The sequence below is a fragment of the Meles meles genome, chromosome 5 (assembly GCF_922984935.1).
Source record: "Meles meles chromosome 5, mMelMel3.1 paternal haplotype, whole genome shotgun sequence".
Classification (NCBI taxonomy): Eukaryota; Metazoa; Chordata; class Mammalia; order Carnivora; family Mustelidae; genus Meles; species Meles meles.
In genome coordinates, this window is record NC_060070.1 from 153,769,282 (window position 1) to 153,778,920 (window position 9,639).

Consider the following 9,639-nt stretch of genomic DNA (forward strand, 5'->3'; position numbering starts at 1 on the left):
AGGGCCCCACTCTAAGTCGCCTCATTAGCATCAAGTCATGGGTGCTCAAACAGAGCTCCTCGTGGGTCACAAAAGACATTCCTATCTTTTAGGAAAGTAAAGTGTTTTGAGAGCTCTATGCTAGGAGCTGGGTCAAAGACAATATATTTATTATGTCACAATGAAAAAAATGATGATTAAGAGAGAGAAGGCAAATCACTAGGGAACAGTATTGGGATTTCCAGGCAGCACTGTCTACCCACTTAACACTTGTCGTTGTGATTTTAAAATGAATCCCATGAGCAGGGTGACTGTTTTTCTTTGGAAAATCTGGGCTTCCCAGGCACTGGCACAGTTAGTTTCAACCTTGATTAAGGACCTTGCCCATAAGTGCAGTGCAAGAAGAGAAGAGAAGTTGACTCATGGGTATTTATGAGTGTAAAGAAGGGCTGGAGACGCATACCAGAGCGGGTAAGTAGGAAAGTGGTGTACGGTTTTGAGAGGCGATGGAGAGTATCACTGGGTGATTGATTAGATTGGGGGGGCAGGGCAGAGGCACCCATGGAACAGCAAGGTGGCGATGTGCCCCAGGCTACAGGGCTCTGACTCCTGGAAGGGACTAAAGATGTGTTTTGTGATGTATCCGCTTCCGGAGCGCATTCAGAGCAGTTTAGCACACAGGAGTGCTTAGGAAGAATGCGGACCGCATGAAGAAAGATCATCTAGGTCCGAACTTTGAAAAACACCAACATTTACCAAAGTATGTTATTAGATTCAGAGACAAAGGACTCCTTGGTGATTCTGATAACCAGTTCACTAAAGCTCTGGGACTCAAGGCCATATTCAGAGAGCTGAGAAGAGAGAGTGAGATGGGGAATGGAGGCACAGGGTAGAAATAGGCATTTCGAGAACTATGGCTGCGATCTGGAAGAGAGGAAGAGAGTGGTGACTGTAAGAGAATGTGCAGCCAGGGAGAAATTGAGCCACTGCAGATAACAATGAGAAGAAGCCAGAAGAGAGGGAGAGGCGGACGTCGGAAGAGTTGGGAGAGCAGGGTCACTGTGAATGCAGGACACGATGGCTTGAGCACTAGAGGACTAGTCCTGGGAGGGGGGTTAAGTTCTTGCCACGAGAAGTGTCCTGTGGAGCCCAGCAGCACTGACATCGCCTGGGAGCTGGTTATAAAACAGAATCTCGGGCCTCGCCCAGACCCACGGAAGGTTCATTTTAGCAAAATTCCCAGGGGATTTTGTATGGACGTTCCAGCCATTGTAGCACTGAGACAAGGACGTTTGTTTCATTTTAGCAGACAGCAATGCACACACACATCGGCACACTGTTTAAGCAGGCACGACACACAGAGAAGGAAGTGATTGCATTTTCATCTGATTGCATCTTATGTCTAAAGTAGGAAGCAAAGTTAGCCAAAGAGACAAAGTAGGATTAGACATTTCAAATAAGCGAAGAGTTCTTTATGTAGTTCCTGTAAACCTTGTTAGGGCAACAGAGGGAGAGTGGTATCAGCAAAGGTTAATGGAGAACTCGGCAGCCTCTCTGCTTCTTCTCTTGCCTGGAAGATGAACTTTGGACTGAAGTTGCCTGAAGTCCTATTCAGACGCACAGGGACAAAAGTCGTAATGACGCCGCTGGTCTTGCTCATTCTCTCATCTCTGAAGCGACACTAACTTGAATCCCAACACAGGAGACAGAGACAGGCCAGGTCTCCTTGCTCTTACTCCAAGTGGGTGAGGGGGGATGCGCAGCCCCGAGCATCCCGGACCTCAGGCTGGGTGGGGACACGGAAGACCAGCGTGAAGGCCGGCTCACTTCTCGGCAGCTGGCAGTGGGGTATTCTCCGACAGGACGCAGCAGTCTTTGTGCGGCCAATTCGAAGGGGCATTTGGAACCACCTACAGCCAGACGTTTGAGGGAGCCTGCTCAGTATGAAGGGAGCCTGCGGACATTGTCAAAATGTGGTCGAAGGGAAGGATCAAGGAATCTGAGCTGGACCTGTGGTGTGGCGTGTACTGGCTGCTCTAACAATGCCACAGACCCGCTGCTTTACAAACAACGGAAATGTATTTCTCATTGTCCTAGAGGCTGGCACGTCCAAGGTCAGCACACAGGCAGATCTGGTGTCTCATGAGAACAGGCTTCCTGAACCACGTGTGTCCTCACAGTGGGGAAGGGACATGAGTGCTCTCTGAGGTCTCCTTTCTTTACTTTTTTGAGATTTATTCAGTTCTGTTTGAGAGAGAGAGCTCATACAAGCGGGTGGGTGGCGGGGGAGAGGGAGACAAGTAGACTCCCTGCTGAGCAGGGAGCCCGCGGTGGGGCTGGCTCTCACTCACAGACCTGAGATCATGACCTGAGCCAAGACCAAGAGTCAGACGCTCAACCGACTGGACCACCCGGGTGCCCCCGAATCCCCCTTTATAAGGGCATTAATCCTATCACGAAGACCCCACCGTCATGACCTACTCACCTCCCAAAGGCCCACCTCCAAACACTATCACACTGAGGATTAGGTTTCCATCTATGAATTTTGGGAGGTCACAAACATTCAGTCTACAGCAATATGGAAAGAAGAATGTGGAGGAACGGAAGAGTCACAGGGAGAAAAATTCAGCAGAAAAACAGAAGTTGTGGAAGTACCTGGATGAAACTGCCGGGAGAGACAGATTAGAATTGGTGTGGTTCATAGGATAATGGCCCCCAAGGACATCCATGTCCTAATTCCCAAGCCTGCAAATGTTACCTTATGCAGTAATTGGGGTTTAGAAGATCAACAAACTTGAAAATCTTGAGATGGAGAGATTACTCTGGATTATTCATGTGAGCCCAGTGTAATCCCAAGGGTCCTTGTAAAGCAAAGAGTGAGCAAAAGAAGCCAATCAGAGAAAGACAAATACCATATGATTTCATTCACACGTGGAATTTAAGAAATAAAACATGAACACAGGGGAAGGGAAGGAAAAATAAAATAATATGAAAACAGAAGGAGACAAACCATAGGAGACTCTTAACGATAAGAAAAAAAAAAGAGTTGCTGGAAGGGAGGTGGGTAGGGCAATGGGTACTGGGTGATGGGCATTAAGGAGGGCACCTGATGTGAGGAGCAATGCGTGTTCTATGAGACTGATGAATCACTCAGTTCTAACCCCGAAACTAATACACTGTAAGTTAACTAAATTAAATTTAAATTTAAAAAATTTAAATCACTGTATATCACATGGACTTAATATTTCAGCATAATACAGATGCATGCTAATATGGAGAAGATGGTCACGGATGTGAGCAGCTAAACCAGCATGGAAGTGAGGGTTTGGGGGAAACAGAGATTGGAGCAGCCAGAGGCTGAGGTCCTGGGTGACCTGTCTACATGCGTGCTGATGCCACCAAACTGGGTTCAGGAAGAGAGACTCCAGTCTCCACTCATCTGGGAAGAAGCCTCTTTCTTTCCTTTTCTTTTATTTCCTTTTCTTTCTTTTTAAGACTTTATTTATTTTTTTTTTTTGGCGAGAGAGAGAGATCACAAGTAGGCAGAGCAGCAGGCAGAGGGAAAGGGAGAATCGGGCTCCCCCCTGAGCAGAGAGCCCTATGCTGGACCTCATCCCAGGACCGTGACCTGACCCAGGACCGTGACCTGACCCAGGATCATGACCTGAGCCAAAGGCAGTTGCTAAACCAGCTGAGCCACCCAGGCGCCCCTCATTTTTTTTTTTAAATGCAGATACAAATTAATGGTTTGGAAATTGGAATGTGGTCTCATGAAGGTGCCAACCCACCTCCTGACTCCAAGACTGAAGACTGTGCTGATTCAACTTGAAACAGGCATGTTACTAGGAAGAGGCAGTTGAAGTTAAAGCAGGAGAGTTGGTCTAGGAGGTCTGTCAAACACAGAACTGTGAATTACAGAGAGTGGAGCTGAAGCACCCGGGGGAGACGGAAAGCACCTCTAAGGCCTGAAAATGGAATGACAGGGGGCGTGTCCATCTTGCAAGGTACCAGACAGGGTAGAGCACTGCAGGGCTCACGTCTGCAGTGGTGAACTGGGATAGTAAGAACGAGAAACAGAGGGCTTAGCTAGCCAAATGGTTTCCCAGTAAATTAACCATCCTCTGTAGCCCAAAAGATCACAATGGAAGTGGAAAAATGGGTGCGAAGGAGTGATTAAGAAATTAAAAGACTGAAATGCTCTCAGAATTTAGCTATATCCCAGAGATGGATCCTCTGTTGGACCTTAATCTCTTCAAAAAAAAAAAAAAAAAGAGCCCTGCCTATTGTGCAGATCCTTGGGAGCACTCAAGCCTCTGACTCCCTTACTTTGGGGTTCGTAAGGAATGGTCTTAGCACAGGTCTTGATGTCCTGACGCTCACTCCTCGGAGAAGGTCCCCACCACAGCTCCTGGGACTCCTGCAGTAACGACCAAATACATCTTGTTTTCGTCTTCTTTTACCACCATTCCTAATCCATTTCTCACACTGTTTGCAGAATAATCTGACTATAGCAATGTGTTGTCTATAATGCTTCAGTGTCTTCTCGCTGCTGACAGGGTTCTCTGGGAAAGCAGCCACAGGGACACTGTATCAGAAATGTGTGTGTGTGTGTGTGTGTGTGTGTGTGTGTGTGTGTGTGTGTGTGTGTTCCTTTATTATGTTTAGGGAATCTGACAGTTTCAGAGCCAGATGCTTACTGTCAAGGCTACTAGCATTGATCTAAACCTGGCCAAGCAGATATTCTTTTCCACTTAAGTTAACCATACTCAGTGTTTGCTTTTTGCAACCAAGAACACTGATAGAGCCCAAAATCCTTGAGAAACCATACAGTCCTACGTCTCCTACATTTCCCTACAGCATCCTGTGATCCAGGCATGTGTAACGATCTAAATTTTCCGATGTTCTGTGTCATGTCTTCATGCCATGTCCATGACTCCTGTGACCAGAATCACACCATGACCCTCACTTCCAGCTGCAAACCTCCCACTTACTCACTGGTATCTTTGTGAAGATCTTCCTGACCTACCTCCTCAAGAACGGATCCTACCCTGCTCTGTCCCAGCGTATCTCCTACAAACCTCTAATATGCTAATTACAACCGAGATGCAAATATGGTTTATAAATTGCCTCTCCTCCTTTCAGTTGTTTTCTCCCGATTTACCACAGTTACACAGTAATCTTGAAAAACCACCCAACAAAGGTTTATTAATTATTGGATTTCCTTTTAATAAGGGCAGACAAATACATGGTGCCATTTTACTGTGTTTTTAAATGTGAACAGAAACAACAGTAAATTATTGTTATTGCACTATCACTATTTCAAAGCACTGAGCTGGATCAAGGCATGAATGTACCTGCAGTCAGACACCATCTGACGAGAGGTGGCCAGAATGCAGCCTCATTAGGATTAGGATCTCCAGTGTTGTCCCACCGTCGCCTGCCGATTTCTAACGGACTGTACTTTCCACTTCCATGAGCTATTTCTAACCTTTTCCCAGACCTCCTGCGCTGGACAGGACCAGCTCTCCTGCGTGGAATCCTAAGTAAAGCCAAAGAGGCAGTGAGAAATGAAATGGGAACTACGTTAAATAACTATGGTCTAGGAAGAAATTTCCCTAATGGTCTTAGGGTGGACCCTTGAATATTGATACGCAACTCCTACCTCAATACCAAAATCCTATCCTACCAGCCCCTAAAAAACTACTAAAAGGTATTTTACTTTCACTGATTATTTTCCAGCGGGAAGTGAGAATGGATGGAACCTCACTTAACGGAGCTAAATCATTCTGTGATACGCAGCTGCACTCCCTCTTCCTGGATGCTTTCACAGGAGGAAACACCCCAGGGAAATTTCCAGAGAGCAGCGAATATGCGATGGTTAGTGAAATGTTACAGAGGGAAACATACCGACGGGCAATAGCTCTATTTAAAGGGGACGATAATGGTTAAAGGTGAGAAAGGGCTAAAGCGTTTCATCTGGAACTTTTAGGGCAGAGGCCCAACCAGCTGGCAAAGGGAATAAAAGAGCGGGCGTGGAGATGCCGGGGATCGAACCCGGGGCCTCATACATGCGAAGCATGCGCTCTACCACTGAGCTACATCCCCTGGCAAGGGGCGCCGGCCGGGCAGCCTTCCTGTCCTGTTAAACGCGCGCGACGCCTCGGCGCTGTTTGCTCTCCGACCCGAGCGTGGCGGTGCGGGAGGGACAACCCCGCGGCCTCGTCGGTCGCGCCCGCGCCGCCCCCGTCCCGAGCCGGCCAGGGCAGGGCACGACGCGCAGGGCAGAGCGCCACGGCCGTCCCGGCGTGGCGACCCGCAGGAAGCGCGCAGGGGCCTTCCAGGACGCTCGGAGGCACGTCCTGCCGCGGGAGGCTCCCGGAAAATGCCCGCCCGGGCCGGCCGCCCAGTCGGCTGAGAGCCGCGCGGATCTCGGGGGCGCCCGGCGCGACCCCGCTCGGGAACAACCTGCGCGGACCCGCGGACCCGCGCAAGTCCTGCGCGCTCGTGGGTCCCCGAGGCACCGGCTCGGACGCACTGACCTCCGCCCGCGGACCCTGGCGCGCCCACCCGGGAACCCGGGCTCCGGGAGGGATCAAGAAGCCCGAGATTCCTTCTGTCCCGCTCTCCTCCAGCCACGTGCCGGCTTCTCTTCGCTCGCGACCGCCCGACCCCCGCGAGGCCGCCCCCCGGGAAGCCCGCACCGCCCACCCGAGCCCCCCGACAGCCGCCATCCACCAAAAGGCCCCTGGGACTCCCCCGCCCCCGGTTTTCTCTCCCTTACGAAGTCATACAGGAGAGAATAGAGACTGTTCAAAAGTAAAAATGAGATTAAAAAAAAAAAAGTCATTGGGAAGTGGAACTTCATTAAAATTAAAAACTTCTGCTCTGAGAAAGACACTCTCAAGACAAGAAGCGGACAAGCCATAGACTGGGAGAAATACTTGAAAGACACAAACATGGTACCAGAGTGGTATCCAAAATATAAAAAGAACTCTTAAACCTCAACAACAAGGAAAAAACTGATTTTGGAAACAGACAGAATACCTTAACAGACTCTCACCAAAGATATACAGATGCCAAACAGGCATATGGAAAGATGGACCACACCAAAAGTCATCAGGGAAATGCAAATTAAAACAATAATGAGGTATGGGGCGCCTGGGTGGCTCAGTGGGTTAAAGCCTCTGCCTTCCGCTCAGGTCATGACCCCAGGGGCCTGCTTCCTTCTCTCTCTGCCTGCCTCTCTGCCTACTTGTGATCTCTGTCAAATAAATAAATAAAATCTTAAAAATTAAAAAAAAAACCAATAATGAGGTACCAGGACACACCTATTGGGACGGCCAAAACCCACCACACCAAGCGCACCAAGTGGTGGGGAGGGTGTGGAACTATGGCAACTGGTTTGTTGCTGGCGATAAGCCACAAGCTGTGATACTGTTAATGGTGGACCCATGCCTTGATACATTTGTCAGAACCCACAGAATGTGCAACACTGAAGCGAACGTAAGGTAGCCCATGACCTCTGTGTGATGAGCTATCCATGCAGCTGTTCATTCTTCCTGTGTACCTGGATCTCTCCCTCTTGTCTTATTACATCAGCTAGCACTTCCAATGATGTGGAGAAAGTAATGGGAAGGGACATCCTTGCTTTACTCCTGGTCTTAGCTAGAAGCTTTCCATTTCTCACCACTAGCTGTCAGCTGGAGGATTTTTGTAGATACGTATTCTTTATCAAGCTGAGGACATTCCCTTCTATTCTGAGTTTGCTGAGAGTTTTTATCAAAAACAAGAGGTAGATTTTGTTAAATGCTTTCTGCATCTACTGATATGGTCATATGATTTCTCGTTAGCCTATTGATATGATGGATCACATCAACTGAGTTTCAGATGTTGAACTACCCTCGCATACCTGCAGTAAATCCTACTTGGGCATAATGTAGAGTGGTTTTTTTTTTAATACATTGTTGGATTTGATTTGCTATGTTTTGAGGATTTTTGCATTTATGTTCATGAGAGATATTGGTCTCTAGTTTCCTTTATTGGGAACGTCTTTGGTTTTGGTGTTAGGATAAAGCTGGCCTCATACAATGATTAAGTAAGTATTCCTGATGTTTCTTTCTACTGGAATAGACCGTTGAGAATTGGTATAGTTTCTTCCTTAAATGTTTGGTAGATTCCCCAGCGAGTGCATCTGGTCTCGGTGCTGTTTCAGAAGGTTATTGCTTATTGATTCAATTTCTTTAACATATGTAGATTTATTCAGATTTTTTATTTTTTTGTGTGAATTAATCAGTGTAATTTTTCCTTTTCTTTTTTTATTACAGAACATCTTAACATACATGAGAACAAAAAAGAATATTGTAATGAATTTCCACATATCCTCAGTTTTATTAATTACCAACTCATAACCAATTTGCCTCATAATCAGAGTAGCTTTGATGTTCGATTCTGTTCCTATGAATGAGTTCCAGCATCTTTTCATATATTTCATATATTTAAGATCCGTTTTTTTAGGACTCATTTCTATTTTCCTTCTGTGAACAATCTTCATATTCTTTGCCAAATTTTCTGATAAATCTTTGATATTTTTCTGATTGATTTGTAGGCTCCTTTTATATGTAGAGGAGCACAGTAATTGGTATTTCCCAAATATATCCCTTCTCCATTTCTGGATACATGTTCTGAACATGCTTTTCTGCTCCCTTGAAGTTAGGTGTGACCATTTTTTTCCACCCCAAAGACTTGTGGCTTCTCACTTAAACTTTAAAAGGCGAATGAGAAACAGATGCAAAAAAGAAGCTTTCCCAGAACTCCAAGTAAAAACAGAAACTTCTGAGAAATGAGGACTGTCACAAATTCCCTCTCCTGGGGAGCTTTTATGGCCATGAAAAAGTGGAAAGTTGGTGCTGAGATGGATTCCCCCCGACAAGTCTCACTCCACTGGCTTCTCCTCTAGATTTGCCTTCCCACAGTTTGCTGCCCTTCAAAGTCCAAAGCCCTTGTCCTTTGTCACTTCTCTACAAATGTATTGTTCTTTGTTAAGATGCTCTATAAGCCCAAGTTTGAGCGACCCCTCTTAGTTACTCATCACGAAGAACTCCCATGTGACACAGGCTGCATGTATCATGAAACCTGTGTTCAGTTTCTGCCTGTTAATCTGGTTTTTGTCAGTTTAATTTGCAGGGCCCCAGGCAATGAATTGAAACTGGATAGTAGAATTAGATTTTTTTTCCTCCTCTACACCACTTTATCATCATAAATCCCAGATTGAGCATACAGGCAGGAAAGCCATCAGCCAACCAATGAGGAAAAAAATATCATATGCTAAGAATAAGCTTTTATTATTAAGTCGCTGAGATCTTGTGGCTAGTTTCCTCTTACACTCTAACAAGCCTACGCTGAGTGACACGGGGAATCCTTTTGGTGATATGAATAGCAATTCTGTTTTCCTAGCTTAAGATTTCTCTTTGAATTTGCTTGTGGATTTTTACTCTGTCATACAGGATGTTTTGTTTTGTTTTATTCCACAATTATTCTAATAATACATATTTATTGCACAAAATTTGGGAAGTAGGAGAAGGGTAAATATATTAAAGAAAAATTCACTATACTCTTACCACTCTTTCAGAAACTCTCTGGAAGTAAAATTTGTCAGTATTT

The 9,639-nt window shown here is 46.2% G+C and overlaps 1 non-coding gene across 1 annotated transcript; it reads right to left on the reverse strand.

Annotated features, from left to right (window-relative positions):
* Positions 1 to 6,012: 6,012 nt before the first annotated feature.
* Positions 6,013 to 6,084, reverse strand: TRNAA-CGC. Its single transcript has one exon. It is a non-coding gene; the product is annotated as a tRNA-Ala (tRNA).
* Positions 6,085 to 9,639: the final 3,555 nt, after the last annotated feature.